This window comes from Hibiscus syriacus, unplaced genomic scaffold (assembly GCF_006381635.1).
Source record: "Hibiscus syriacus cultivar Baekdansim isolate YM2019G1 unplaced genomic scaffold, ASM638163v2 tig00001728_pilon, whole genome shotgun sequence".
NCBI lineage: Eukaryota > Viridiplantae > Streptophyta > Magnoliopsida > Malvales > Malvaceae > Hibiscus > Hibiscus syriacus.
In genome coordinates, this window is record NW_024061884.1 from 972,092 (window position 1) to 988,119 (window position 16,028).

Sequence of the window (16,028 nt, forward strand, 5' to 3'; positions counted from 1 at the left end):
GTAATCAAAAGTAATAATCCTTTGATTTTAATTTTGGCAACCCAATAATCAAAAGGAACTAATCCTTTGATTTTGCTTATGGTAACCCCATAATCAAAAGTATTGGATTAAACACCAAATTCAATTGTATCTATAAATTTATCAAAAGAAATTATTAATACCATAATAAAAATTTAGTGTTTTTAAAACACAAAAAATAATTAATATAACATTTAATAATTATTATAATACCAAAGGTATTCTTCATTCATATATTTAATATTCCATATTAAAAGGCAAAATATAAATGGTAATAATACCATATCAATAATCATGAATATATCATGATTAATGCTTACATCACTACAAGAAAATATACCTTAATGACACACGAACGATGAAACACGCTAATTATGACTTACAAAAATGTGTGTCATAAAAAAATGTCATGTTTTTTAAAATCCGAACGATTTATGACTTACAATAATGTGTGTCATATTTAATAGTCATAATCTAAAAATTTTGCAAAAACACAGAGTACACTTTTATAGTGTGTCATCTGTAAAAGTCGTCTTTTAATTTCCCCATTATTTCATCATTTCTCGCTTCTTCCCCCTTGATAATCATTCACGCCGTGCTTTCCCCCTTTTCCCCTTTCCTCTTTACAGACGAAGGGAGTCAAAATTCAAGGGTTTCCACAGGTATTCCTCATTCTCTATTCAAGACCGCCGACTCTACAGGGTAATCGAGCTCGACAATGGCCTCATCGCTTTGCTGGTCCACGATCCCCAGATTTACCCCGACAGACTTCCTAAAGGTTCTTGTTTGCTAGATAAGGCTAAGACTGAAGGTGGAACTAAAGATGATGGAGAAGATGAACATGATGAGAAATGGAGATGAGGATGGAGATGAAGAAGAAGAGGACACTGACGATGAGAAACAAATTGAAGAGAAGGCCGTTTGAAGTTATAGAGAAGATTGGAAGAGGAACTTTTGGAGCTGCTTTTCTTGTTCTCCATAAACTTGAGAAAAAGAAGTGAGTTTTGTTTTCCTTCCTTCAATAATTATAGTTGCTAGATATAAATTTCCATGGGATTGATAATGTTAGGTTGTTCTTCGTTTTGTTATCTGAATAATGAATTTCTGGGATTGGTTAAGCAACAAAGACCATATTCTAAATATGTGGCCTTTATTTCATTACTGTAATACATGTCCTATAGCAATTAATTATTGAATTTAGCCTCAAGTCTGTATGATTCTCTTTTATTTTTCTTACTATGTTAGGTATGTGTTGAAGAAGATCCGGTTGGCCAAGCAAACATACAAGTTTAAGCGTACAACTCACCAAGAGGTCACTTTTTTAAAACCAAAATTTCACTCTTCACGTTTGTTTTATGTAATTAACATGCGAATTGTGATGACTGAAAGTTGCATGGATTATTCCATACTCGATTAGGATTTAAATATTTTCCATCTGATCGTTATCACGATACACTTGCATAAATTAACCTTTCTTAGTGTTGAACTTCTTGTGCTTGAACAGAAACCGTGACCTTTAAAATCTTGATTTAGGAGATATTTTGATTACGGGATGTCCATGTTTTGTTCAACAATGACACCTTTTATTTATGATAACTTCTAGGATGCACCTCTTTATCTAGCCAAACAGATGCTTCATACCCTGAGATCCGAGTTAACACTGTTTTCTACTCTGTTGCTTCTCTGAAAGCTGTGATCTTGAATTTTTCCTTCTTTTATCTGCTAAACAAGACTGATATATTTAATATCCTACCTTTAGATGTATTGTTTTGGTCTTTCTGGTAACAAATATGCACGTATGCAACTCGCACCTTCTCACAACTCGTCTGAAATCTAAAGACAACCATTTAAATCATCTGAAAATATGTATATGTTGCTACTTATGTTACCTAGACTATTTTACTTATGTTACCTAGACTATTTTTTTCCTTCAAATACTTGTGTTCGAAACATACTCAACATTAATAGAAGTACAATCCTCCAAATAATGAAAAAGCTACTAAAAATCGATTATATGCATACCAGATACATACTTATATTCACCCCGAGTCCAAGTAACATATCATACACCTCTGCCATTCATCCCTCCTCCCAACTTCATCTTTTCCTCGAGGAAACCCTGGCATAATGTGTGCTTGGTTTAAGGTTGAGGTAGATAAATCACTGTTTTGATTGAGAGAATCTTCTACACCGAAGTTAATCTCATATATCTTTTGATGGGAATATCCTTTCGACATTGTACATTTTGGGTAAAAAAGATTCCTAGTTGATTAAGTTTATATGAGATAAAGACAAAAATGGTTTCACTTATCCAAAAAATTAGGATGCCCTTTGCGAACTTGAGAGAGTAAAAAGAAATTTTTTAATCGAAATTCTCATTGAAAAGCAAATAGACAAACTGTTTTTACAGGCTATGGATTACAAGTTAAGAATACTACTAAGTTTATTTTCTTCCCAACTTTTATCTCCTAAACCTTATATTATGTTAAGAAACATAATCCTAATTGTAAAATATAAATAAACTAAACTTCGTAAAATAAAATTCCCTTAATTCATCTCAAGTCATTGCATGTTTGAGAATTTGTCTTGTGTTCTTTGGCTGTATTGCAGATGGAATTGATTGCAAGACTAAATAATCCATATATTGTTGACTACAAAGATGCTTGGGTTGATAAGGTGAAAGAGATACTTACTGTTTGGATTTATGTTTGATATGAAAGAGCTGTTGAGCAATAAATTTAGGTTGTTCGGACCATGACTGACTCTTCAGTTATTTGTTACTTTGCTGCCTTGCTTTGCAGGGAAACAACATATGCATTGTAACCAGCTACTGTGAAGGAGGGGACATGTAAGTTGAAACAAAAATATTATCGATCTGTTTTCTCAGATTATGATGAAATACTCAAGTTCATTAAAGGTCTTAAGAACGTTCTATATTATGATAAAAACATTGAATATTTATTATCTTCAACCTTTTCTTTTGATGGAAACAGTCAAATGATATGAAAAGAATAATTCTCAGCTTTGAAGTTAATATGTGGGATTTTAGTTAGTTATATAATGTATGTACTATGGTGAATAGCTTTAATCAGATTATTGCCGAACTAAATAGTCAAAAGAAGATGTCAGATGCTGTCTGATGCTTTTGGTACATTAATGAGTATTTCGAGGCACTTACATTTTGTGGAACCAGGGCTGAGCTTATTAAAAGGCCCGAGGGATGCACTTTCCCGAGGAGGTAATCCAATATTCCTTGACTGAGCTACTTTTTGCACATGCTAGAGATGATATTTACCCCTTATTGTTCTCTTTTTTCTCCCTATAAAATTTGCAAATGGATAACTCAGTTACTCTTGCTTGTGAACTACCTGCACTCGAATAGTGTTCTTCACAGGTATCTGAAAGTACTGCTTTTATCTTTATCCCTCTTGTGAAGAAAAGCTATTAAATGGTAATGCTATGTTCTAACTTGTATTTTGATCTCAGTATTCAAGTATATTCCTTACGAAGGGCAATGACATTCGCCTTGGTATAGAAAAGGATTATCGTAACAGAACCCCTACTTCTGTTGTCAGGTTTGGCCTCCATTTTTTCTATCTTCTAACATATTTATGTCTTATAATGGACTGTGCAGGTGACTTCGGACTGCAAAATTAATTAACACAAAGAAAAGGATGCATATGCATGTATGAAGAAAATGTGAACAGTCCACAGCTTTGTTATCGTAACAGAACCCCTACTTCTGTTGTCAGGTTTGGCCTCCATTTTTTCTATCTTCTAACATATTTATGTCTTATAATGGACTGTGCAGGTGACTTCGGACTTGCAAAATTAATTAACACAAAGAAAAGGATGCATATGCATGTATGAAGAAAATGTGAACAGTCCACAGCTTTGATACCTTATAAATGATAAGTGATTCTTGATTAGTCTGTAGAATGTAGGTAGTATTTTTCATTTGCTTCAATTTCCAATGCTTAAACCCTCAAGTTTATTCAATATGCTTAACTACTAATAGTACTACTATTATGCTGATATCAGATTTTAATACCCTAAAATTAATATGATTGCTACTATTCCCTTCTTGTTTAGAACCATATAAGAGATAAACAATGCTTACACAATTGTGTTTCTGGTTTATTCATTGAGAAATTTTTTTTCTGCTTAAACCATGATGTTGTATATGTTTTTGTCATGTGTACTAAAGCACAAATGTAATATCTTCTTCTCCCCACTTTTTCCAGAGGGCAAAGGAAGCCTACATTATTTTCTCAAAGCTAAGGGATGGATAACCTTTATATCTGTCGGTGTTTGAGATGATGGAATACAACGATCTTCTGTAGCTCATATCTTTAGCATGTCCATTCATCTTACAGATTGTGGTTTGAAAAAGGTAGCATATGTTGTTTCATATTCTAAGCAAATAAGAGTATCTAAAACTTCTTTACTGTTTTTCATTTTATGTGGTATTACATATAGTTCCATTCAAATGCGCATGAAAAAATCATCTCAAATTCCTAGGAGGATATTGGCTTTCTTTTTCTTCTCATTGTGTTTCTGTAATTGGCAGTTCAATTTTATAATAAACTGTACCTAGTCAGTTACTGCTACTGTGATTATTTTTGTATTTTTGTTTATATATTGTATGTGCTTATATTTTTAAGGTTGCTTCACGAATTTTGTGTTTTTAGCCACAATTGTTAATAGTGCTTCACTTTTTCCTTGCAGATATTTGACATCATTGGTTATCTTTATCAATATCTTAAATTATTGTGTCAACTTTCCCCTCAAGAATGGATATTTAATGTTGTTTTTGATAAATATAACTAGGAAGCTATTTTTTTCTAATTTCTGGTATTTACTGTTGCATTCCATTAATTATTCCTTTTGTTTCTTTGTTGCAGAAAATTTGCTTGTTTATCCACCAGAACATGTTATCTTTGGAGACTATGTCTATGAGTTATGTGATGAGGAGATGATAAGAAAGATTCTAGGTTTCACTCCCAGAAACATGAGAATTGATGTAGTAACAAAATCCTTCAAGCTAAATGGTACCATGTTGTTCGATTTAGCCATCATATTCTTATTGTAAAATATTGGACCATGTTTCTATGTTCTAAGAGTCTAAGAACAATGAAGATCTAATTTGAAGCCATATGGCTTTCTTTATGACACAACTACCAGTTGGTTGGATTGTCCCTTTTACATTGTAAATTCCCACAATTATGTTTCTTATGTTATGTTGATTCTGTTTAACTAAAAGGTGCTTAATTTCTTTTATTTATACTGATAATTATGGGAAAGTAACTGAGTGCATATACTGATAAATTCCCATAAATGTGTGTCATCTTCATTTATGACAGGGGCTTCAATGACATGCAATGTAAGTCATACAGTGTCATTAATTTATGACACGCAAATGTGTGCCATCTTTATTATGACTGAGGCTTCAATGACGCTCAATGCGCGTCATAAATGAGCGTCATAAATGTGTGTCATAAATGCGCGTCATAGATTTATGACGAACAATTGCGTGTCATATATGATTCATGTCGGTGGCTTCAACGACAGACATTTGTGTGTCATCCGCACCCATAGATGACGCGCAATGCGTGTCAGTAAGGGGTTTTTTTCTAGTAGTGCATGCACTTTTATGAATGAAATCTTACCATAATGATATTCCCTAAAAATATTATTACATTAATTCTTTAATTGCTATATGTTTATAGGCAACAACCATATAATGAAGAAAATTCGTAGAGAACGAATCATATTTATTCTTTATTACATAATCAACATTCTGAAAAATTAGTAACAAATGTTACTTTAACGACAATTTCTATTTAAATAGATTTGCCCACATTCAGAAAACCCATTAAAACGTCGTGATAAATCCCGAAACATATTTATTATATTTTCACGTTTTCTTAAGATTTTCAAATCGTCTATTATATTTTTTAGAAAGGTAGAAGATGGAATCTGTCTTAAGATTGTTACAAGTATAACAATCTAATACAATAAAAAGGAAATATTATTTAAATAATTGATTCACACATGTTGTGGCAAATACCACTTAATTCTATGGCATGATCTCATCATAAAGTTTGGGTACATGAATCAAAATAAAACAAAAAATGATTAATGATATGGGAAAATCATTCTATTAAATAATTAAAAGAACGGTATAGAAATAAATACACAGTTTTTACGGAAAAATGATTGGAAACAGGTTGAAACCTGCAACTACATGGTTTCCTTAAGACAGATTTTCGGGCACTCCTTGGTGCTCGAGATCTTTGGTCGTCTGTCTCCCAGGATACAACAATGAGATGATTAGCGCATAGTAGCACAACTGTCGAGATCACTAACTATTCCTTACTTTTGTCTATCACCACAAAAAACTAGAGGAGAGAAAAACTTTTTGAATAGTTTTTTATTTGTTGTTTTTAATTTTGTTTAACCTCGTAGGTTAACACATTATTTATAGGGATTTCACATTGTGAACTATTGGAAATTTTTTATCTAATGAAGCATTAATGAGAATCAAACAATTAGGCAATTTATAAAAGTATTGTTTTGATTAAAGGAACCTTTTAATATTTAGCCTTTTAATTCCAAAACAAATTTGGAAAGATTTTCTCTATTTGAAAAAAAATATTTCATCTTTAGTTTAAAATATCAGCAAGCCCACAAAGAGCCTGATCAGTTCAAACATTCAGGTTACTCACATCATGCATGTCTGCGCATTTATGAACCAACAATTGGTTCCACATTTTCCTCAACAACCTCTGGATCAATTTCTCTTTAAATGATTCAAAATTATCAATTTTTCCAACACAACCTAGACAGGTTCCATTAAGCATTTGATGACAATCATATGTTTGAACAATTTTTGTTAGACTTGGATTTGGATTTTGATGACAATCAACCTAGAAATGAAATTTGAAACATAACAATGTAAACTTTGGCATATTGCTTGTGTGTCTTATACAGGTTAATTTACTAGAGGGAATAAAGAGTAGAAAATTGGATAAGTTTCTTCCCTCTTGGATTAAGATAACTTACAATGTTGAATCTTGTAAAAATCCTAACTAACAAAATATAATTCTTACCCTAAACATGCTAAAAAACCTTCAATGTTGAATCTTGCAAGCAAATATTGTAACGCCTCAAATCTCTGGTTAGTAGTTCGGGTTAACCTGAGAATTATTAAATGAGCCCATAAACTTATAGGATAACTTGAACCAAATTGAGTTTGGAAGTGGGCTTGAATTAGGCCCAAATGATAGAGAATGGGAATCATTTTAATATTAGGATTAAGAGGAATGACTAAAAGTTCAATTAACCATTTTTTAAACAAAAGCATAAAACCCTTAATTAACGGTGATATCACGTTGGTCCTCTACCTATTATCTCACCAAGCACTTAACTTTGTCTTTCCTTCCTTTTTAATTATTTTCTTCATCTCCAAGAGCTAGACAAACATTAAAGCTTTTAGTTTTTCAAGCCTAGTCCAAGGATTTTAAGGTAAGAAATGAAATCACCATCGCTAAAGCTTCTCATCAAGCCTTTAAACTCATGTTTTGGTTAAAGTTTCTTAAAATGAGTTTTAGAGAGATTTAAGAAACCAAGTGATTTCCAATTTGTTTTTAGTTGATTTAAGTTATAAGAAGTGTTTGTAAACTTAATCCAAGCTCTTAGATGAGTTAGTAACTCATTTTCTTACATTTGATTAGTGAAAGAAGTGGGAGAGAGCTCCAAGTCTAGAGGAAAAGAAAAATTGACCCTTGGGTTATTGGAGGACGTTTCTAGCAGCTTAAAAACCAACGTAACATATTCACAACTCCTTATACTATTTGTAAGTCAATAGAAAATCATTCTGGCTTAAGAGTTGAATTATGAAGCATAGTGGAGCATTTCATGGTAGATTCTATTTTTTTGGTGTTTTAGCATACTCTAAAGCCCTTGTTATGATCCTTCTATATCACGTAAGACTTTAATAAGATTTGGGAACCTTATTACAACATATTGGGAAAGTTTGGGAGTCAAATTCATGCCCAAATAGGGTATTTCTGGGCATGAGTATCGGTACTGGAAGAACAATACGGATATTGTTCTTACGAGAAGCAAAAATAAGGGAATTGTGTGAGGGGTATCGAGAAACTAGGGTCTCGTTTTGAGACCCATAGGTATGGTATCAAGACCAATTTTCCAGTGTGCATTTTTGGTATTGTACTTAATGGAGTATTGATACCCTGGTAGAGTATCGATACTCCCTATACGTGTATTGATAACAAGGCATTTTTCAAAACATCGAACCCAAAATTAGTATTGATACTTTAGCTCTGGAGTATCGATACTAATTTAAGAGTATCGATATCCTAGGTGGAGTATTGATACTCAAGGGTCAATACAGATACTGAGAGGCCTAGTATCGGTACCATCGTACTTTTTGGAGCAAGTGATTAAAGGGATTAATAAGAGGTATTAAAGTTCCCAATAACTCTATTATTACTCTCAATAAAACTACAATTGAAAACAAGATTAATAATCAAATACATTAGAAACAAGATCAACTAAGGTAACATAAAATTAGTCTTGGTTGATGCTTAGGAAAACAATCAGGAAACCTGAGTTACTTTAGTAAATGTATTTGTTTCGAGAAATATAATTTGTTTGGATATCCTTAGGTAGTGCGCAAGGCATATTAAAATGACTAACTAGGACGTGAGGCCCAACACTCGTGAGGGGTGGGTTAGTCGAGAGTTGAAATTTGATGTAGAAATTTTCGACCTCACCTTAGGTAGACTAAAAGGGTGCGTGAGCTCCGAGATGTAGAACCCTTAGACGCACCATGATGTCTACCCTAGAAAAGAGTAAAGTATACGATTATACTCATTATTTTATTGCATTTGGTAGCATGAGCACCCGATGAACATTTTTAGTATGGTTTAGTTGTTAGTGTGGCATTGGGCTAGTGTATAATACCCCAAATATCAGGCCAGTGACTTTATTGAAAAGATTTAAAAATATGGAGGATTAAATTTAATAAATGATAAAGTATAATAATAATAATAATAATAATTTAGAAATTTTGGTTTGGACCAAATTCTAAGAATGAAAGAATGAAAGGGTATGTTGTTCCTCTAAAGGGAAATGAATTTAAAATTATTTAATTAGGGTATTAAAGTAAAGGGAAAGGGGAAAGTGAAAATACATTAAGCTATCTTGTCTTTCTTTCCCGTGTAAGTGCTCTCCTCCATTGTCAAAGGTAAGGCTTCAATTAGCTAGCTATTTCTTTCGTTTTTGGTTTGTTCTTGAAACATTGAGGATTATAGATGATTAAAGAAGGGTTAATAAGATTAAAACTATGAGATGGATGAAATATGAGATTAAGAAAATGGGTTTTTGAATGATATTTTGATATATGATTTTATTAAAGTTTATTGGTATATTTGACTTGTCAAATAAGTAAATAAGAGATTAGAAGCCTTGGATGTGATTAAAAACATGTTAGAAAAAGTAGTATGATTCTTGGTTTGAGATGTTCTTTGGAGATTTTGATGTTATCAGAAGATAAATGAAGGAAAGTTAATTAGGATAAGTAAATAAGAGTTTAATAGTATTGTTGGAGGTAAAAGTAAAGAAATTTGACAAATTTTGTGAAAAATCGAGCTAAAAATGGAAAATTTAGGTAGTGGTATTGGTATTGTAAGAACAATACCGATACTATAGGCTTAAATCGATAGAAATATGTTTAACAATATCGATACTGATGCAATTAGTATCAATACTGATGTGAGTGTCGATACTAAGAGAAAGGTATCGATACCATGGATTCCAGAATGTAGAAATGGTATTAATACTGAAAGGGAGTATCGTACCATAGTATAGAAGTATCGATACCATTGTAGGGGTACCGATACTATTGAGGTTGGATTATAAGATATGCTGAAATTGTTATAGAAATTGATAAAATAGTACTTTTGAGTATTACGAAAGTATAAATTTTAGGGAATATACTAACATTTGGTATGGTATGTGTCTTTAATGGATGCTTATAAAGATCATAACCAAACTCCTGAGTCTAGCAAGAAAAAAATAAAAATAAAGTTGTTGAATAGCCGGACATCATTGCATCTTATTAGCAAGGATTATCACATGAGTACTTTTATTGTATATATATTAGATGAGGAAGGTTCCCAATGAATAAAATTAGATTTATTTTAATTTAATGTATGTTTACAGTATTTAATATATTTCATCATGTGTATGGAAAGGATATTATAAATGAGTTTTAGAGTATGAACTGCTCTAAACTGAACTAATATTGAAATGCATAGCGGTGCATTATCGGCATGAAAGGATGCCATAAATGAAATGCATAATGGTGAATTATCGACATGCAAGGATGCCATAAATGAAATGCATAAAGGTGCATTATCGACATGAAATGATGCCATAAATGAAATGCATAACAGTGCATCATCGACATGAAATGATGCCATAAATGAAATGCATAACGGTTCACATCGACTTGGAGGGATGCCATAAATGAAAATAACAAATAATTACTAAAGAATAATGGGGAAAATGTACATAAAGATAGGTATGATGGACATAATAAGAATGACTACGATGATTGTATGAAAGAAATTTGGTTCCTTCTATATCACGTAAGACTTTAATAAGATTTGGGAACCTTATTACAACATATTGGGAAAGTTTGGGAGTCAAATTCGTGCCCAAATAGGGTATTTCTGGGCATGAGTATCGGTACTGGAAGAACAATACGGATATTGTTCTTACGAGAAGCAAAAATAAGGGAATTGTGTGAGGGGTATCGAGAAACTAGGGTCTCGTTTTGAGACCCATAGGTATGGTATCAAGACCAATTTTCCAGTGTGCATTTTTGGTATTGTACTTAATGGAGTATTGATACCCAGGTAGAGTATCGATACTCCCTATACGTGTATTGATAACAAGGCATTTTTCAAAACATCGAACCCAAAATTAGTATTGATACTTTAGCTCTGGAGTATCAATACTAATTTAAGAGTATCGATATCCTAGGTGGAGTATTGATACTCAAGGGTCAATACAGATACTGAGAGGCCTAGTATCGGTACCATCGTACTTTTTGGAGCAAGTGATTAAAGGGATTAATAAGAGGTATTAAAGTTCCCAATAACTATATTATACTCTCAATAAAATACAAGTGAAAACAAGATTAATAATCAAATACATTAGAAACAGATCAACTAAGGTAACATAAAATTAGTCTTGGTTGATGCTTAGGAAAACAATCAGGAAACCTGAGTTACTTTAGTAAATGTATTTGTTTCGAGAAATATAATTTGTTTGGATATCCTTAGGTAGTGCGCAAGGCATATTAAAATGACTAACTAGGACGTGAGGCCCAACACTCGTGAGGGGTGGGTTAGTCGAGAGTTGAAATTTGATGTAGAAATTTTCGACCTCACCTTAGGTAGACTAAAAGGGTGCGTGAGCTCCGAGATGTAGAACCCTTAGACGCACCATGATGTCTACCCTAGAAAAGAGTAAAGTATACGATTATACATTATTTTATTGCATTTGGTAGCATGAGCACCCGATGAATTTTTAGTATGGTTTAGTTGTTAGTGTGGCATTGGGCTAGTGTATAATACCCCAAATATCAGGCCAGTGACTTTATTGAAAAGATTTAAAATATGGAGGATTAAATTAATAAATGATAAAGTAATAAAATAATAATAATAATTTAGAAATTTGGTTTGGACCAAATTCTAAGAATGAAAGAATGAAAGGGGTATGTTGTTCCTCTAAAGGGAAATGAATTTAAAATTTATTTTTAATTAGGGTATTAAAGTAAAGGGAAAGGGAAAGTGAAAATACATTAAGCTATCTTGTCTTCTTCTTTCCCGTGTAAGTGCTCTCCTCCATTGTCAAAGGTAAGGCTTCAATTAGCTAGCTATTTCTTTCGTTTTGGTTTGTTCTTGAAACATTGAGGATTATAGATGATTAAAGAAGGGTTAATAAGATTAAAACTATGAGATGGATGAATATTTGAGATTAAGAAAATGGGTTTTGAATGATATTTTGATATATGATTTTTATTAAAGTTTATTGGTATTTGACTTGTCAAATAAGTAAATAAGAGAGAAGCCTTGGATGTGATTAAAAACATGTTAGAAAAAGTAGTATGATTCTTGGTTGAGATGTTCTTTGGAGATTTTTGATGTTATCAGAAGATAAATGAAGGAAAGTTAATTAGGATAAGTAAATAAGAGTTTAATAGTATTGTTGGAGGTAAAAGTAAAGAAATTTGACAAATTTTGTGAAAAATCGAGCTAAAAATGGAACATTTAGGTAGTGGTATTGGTATTGTAAGAACAATACCGATACTATAGGCTTAAATCGATAGAAATATGTTTAACAATATCGATACTGATGCAATTAGTATCAATACTGATGTGAGTGTCGATACTAAGAGAAAGGTATCGATACCATGGATTCCAGAATGTAGAAATGGTATTAATACTGAAAGGGAGTATCGTACCATAGTATAGAAGTATCGATACCATGGTAGGGGTACGATACTATGAGGTTGGATTATAAGATATACTGAAATTGTTATAGAAATTGATAAAATAGTACTTTGAGTATTATGAAGTATAAATTTTAGGGAATATACTAACATTTGGTATGGTATGTGTCTTTAATGGATGCTTATAAAGATCATAACCAAACTCCTGAGTCTAGCAAGAAAAAAATAAAAATAAAGTTGTTGAATAGCCGGACATCATTGCATCTTATTAGCAAGGATTATCACATGAGTACTTTTATTGTATATATATTAGATGAGGAAGGTTCCCAATGAAAAAATAGATTTATTTTAATTTAATGTATGTTTAAAGTATTTAATATATTTCATCATGTGTATGGAAAGGATATTATAAATGAGTTTTAGAGTTTGAACTGCTCTAAACTGAACTAATAATTGAAATGCATAGCGGTGCATTATCGGCATGAAAGGATGCCATAAATGAAATGCATAATGGTGAATTATCGACATGCAAGGATGCCATAAATGAAATGCATAAAGGTGCATTATCGACATGAAATGATGCCATAAATGAAATGCATAACAGTGCATCATCGACATGAAATGATGCCATAAATGAAATGCATAACGGTGCACATCGACTTGGAGGGATGCCATAAATGAAAATAAAGAATAATTACTAAAGAATAATGGGGAAAATGTACATAAAGATAGGTATGATGGACATAATAAGAATGACTACGATGATTGTATGAAAGAAATTTGGTTTAAATAATAGGGATTTATCTGATCCTTATGGAGTATATGATTAGTTCGAAACCAAATAACCATGATACTTATGTATACACTAACATTTCTTTACAATATTATGACTCACTAAGTAAATGCTTAACGTGTGTTGATTTCACGCGTAGGTAAAAACAGAGATTAGCCGAGTAAGGAGTACAACAGTAGTAGCAGCTATCATCAATTAAGGTTGACTTGTCAATAACAATACGGCAATCCAGTTTATTTTGAAAATTAGTTGGCATGTAATAAAGTAATACAAAAATGCTCTGGAATGTATTTAAGTTATAATCTCGTAATGGATTATAACAAATATTTTGCTTTATATTAAAAATGTTTTGTTAAAAAAATGGAACAAAAATTTATGACTTTTACAAATAAGTATGGTTTCTAAAAGTATTGTGCCATATGTATCTTCTGTACGGAACATATATAGGAAATGGGTGTTACATAGTGAGCTCAGCAATGGGAATTTGTTTCGATGCCAAGGTATTTAAAAGGAGCGTTCAAGGAGCTTATCTCTCAGCAGACTTCCCAGACCATGACTCAAGTTGTTCTTTAGAGAGCATGTATATTTATTAGACCTTCATGTACTGGAGTCGTGATTTATTTTATAACACTCAATTTTATTATTTTGATGTACTTATTTTGGGAGCTCCTGAATGTAAACTATTTACATATTCATGTTTGACTTTTTTATTTAAATGGTTTTATATAGTCGTTTTGACAAATAATTAAACAAAAAATTTTGGTTAACCACTTCGGTGGTCCCGTGACATACTAATCGTCGATTTTGTATCGTATCGCATTAAGGTATTAGAAATACCATGTCAATCACCCACTAGACCTCAACTATGCATCACTAAATACACTGTAGCCCTTGCTATGCACAACATACCTTAGTACGTTACTTTCCCAATAAAATCTGCACGCCAGAAAGGGGGAAAACTTTTAGACACCCATTGGCAATTTTACACATAACTTTTAGAAACCCATTAGTAAATTCCCAATAAAATCAGACCATTATAAGAATGTACCCAGATGCTGAATGAATATATGCCCTACAGATCCAGGAGAAAGAGGGGGGGGGGGACTTTTAGACACCCATTAGTAAATTCATTATCAAGTCAAAATTTTCGGCTTTGCAACTTAAAGCTCATTTTGGTTGTAAAATCGTATGCTTACAAACAATAGACATTTTCTCCGCAAACTATGGCACAGAGGGGAAAAACCCATTGTGACGGCTGATTAATCTTATACATTCCAAAAGTAGAAGAGAATGGCTTTCAATTTTCTAATGCATATTAAGTAGAACAAGAATATAGGGGTACAAAATTTCTGTGTCGAACTAGCTCATGAAGGTCATGCACAATCTTGAAAACTGCGTCTGGCCTTGCCAACTTCACAGCACTTTGTGACATTCTCTTCAGTTCAACTGCTTTTGGTCCAAACCATTGGGCAACTATATTGGCTATCTTTTTGGTGACTTGGAAAATTTCCAACCATTCTCCACCACATATGGAACATTCCCAACTTCCTGCAGAAGCAAAAGCAATGCCAAAAGTTAAGAAAACTCCATTGCCAAGATTATTTCTAACTGGCATCGACTAATAATAGTAATACTTAACCCCAAACATTATGGAATAATGGTTTACAAAAACCGAGGATGATAAGGAAGGACATGATCTCTCGGTTTGTAATGTTCCTAGTGGTAGGTACACCCACAAGAACTAGTTTACCATGTTCTTTTCTCGCATGTGAACCAAAGGGTAGTCAGGTTGCTTGTTGCCTAGCGACATAGGAATTAATTATATGATTCATGCTGTTTTATTTATGATTATCCAACTGCTTTTAATAGCTCTGCCTTGTACTTGATGGCGTTATTAATTTGATGCATTGATAAGTATATCTTATTAAGGAAACTCATACTACATGGCTTTGGAGATATAATGATGGTTCCTCAGTGTAAATACAAACTAATGCATTACGAGATCTATACCATCTAAAACTTTAATAAGGCAGGCTGAGAGGGCCCTTCCGTGTGTGCGCATGTATTGAAAAAGATAACATATAAAAATGAAAAAAAAAGGAAGTTACCTGCCCAGCAATGTAACCATTCAAAATTATAGGAACACTTCGAATCATTGCGTCAGCAATAGTCCCCGGGCCAGCCTATTTAAGAAAAAGTCATTCAATATTAAGAAAATACATTACATGCAGCCACCTATAAGATTGTGGAATTTCAAAAACTACCATATAAGGTTTGGCATGCCTAATGCAGATAGGAAATATGCTTAACAAGTCAATTACACATTTAAACTAACTTATGGAGACTATTTGACAAGACTTTCTCATATTCTAGAAAAAGGTATCTCGATAGGAATTATAAGTAGAAGACATTCAAAGTACTACAAATTAAAATACACAAGCTTGTCAATACCTGGACTAGAATTTTCCACTCGACTGAAAGCAATTTGCTGGCAAGCTTTTTGTTACGGCCACAAATCACAAGAACTTGGCCTATCGGTTCCCCAAGGTTCTCGTCATATAATGCATTTCCAAGTGCACGAGCAGTCGCCTCAATGGGCCCCATTCCTTCTCCTCCAATCAGCAAAACAGCAGGAAGACCCGCATCCATTGTAACACCCATTTCCCGTAT

The 16,028-nt window shown here is 32.7% G+C and overlaps 1 long non-coding RNA gene and 1 pseudogene across 1 annotated transcript; one reads left to right on the plus strand and one right to left on the minus strand.

The window, feature by feature from the left end:
- Positions 1-1,286: 1,286 nt before the first annotated feature.
- On the plus strand, positions 1,287-3,261 carry LOC120132670. Its single transcript, XR_005517017.1, has 4 exons — positions 1,287-1,330; positions 2,629-2,694; positions 2,820-2,866; positions 3,212-3,261. It is a non-coding gene; the product is annotated as an uncharacterized LOC120132670 (long non-coding RNA).
- An 11,367-nt stretch (positions 3,262-14,628) lies between these two features.
- On the minus strand, positions 14,629-16,028 carry LOC120132487 (annotated as a pseudogene).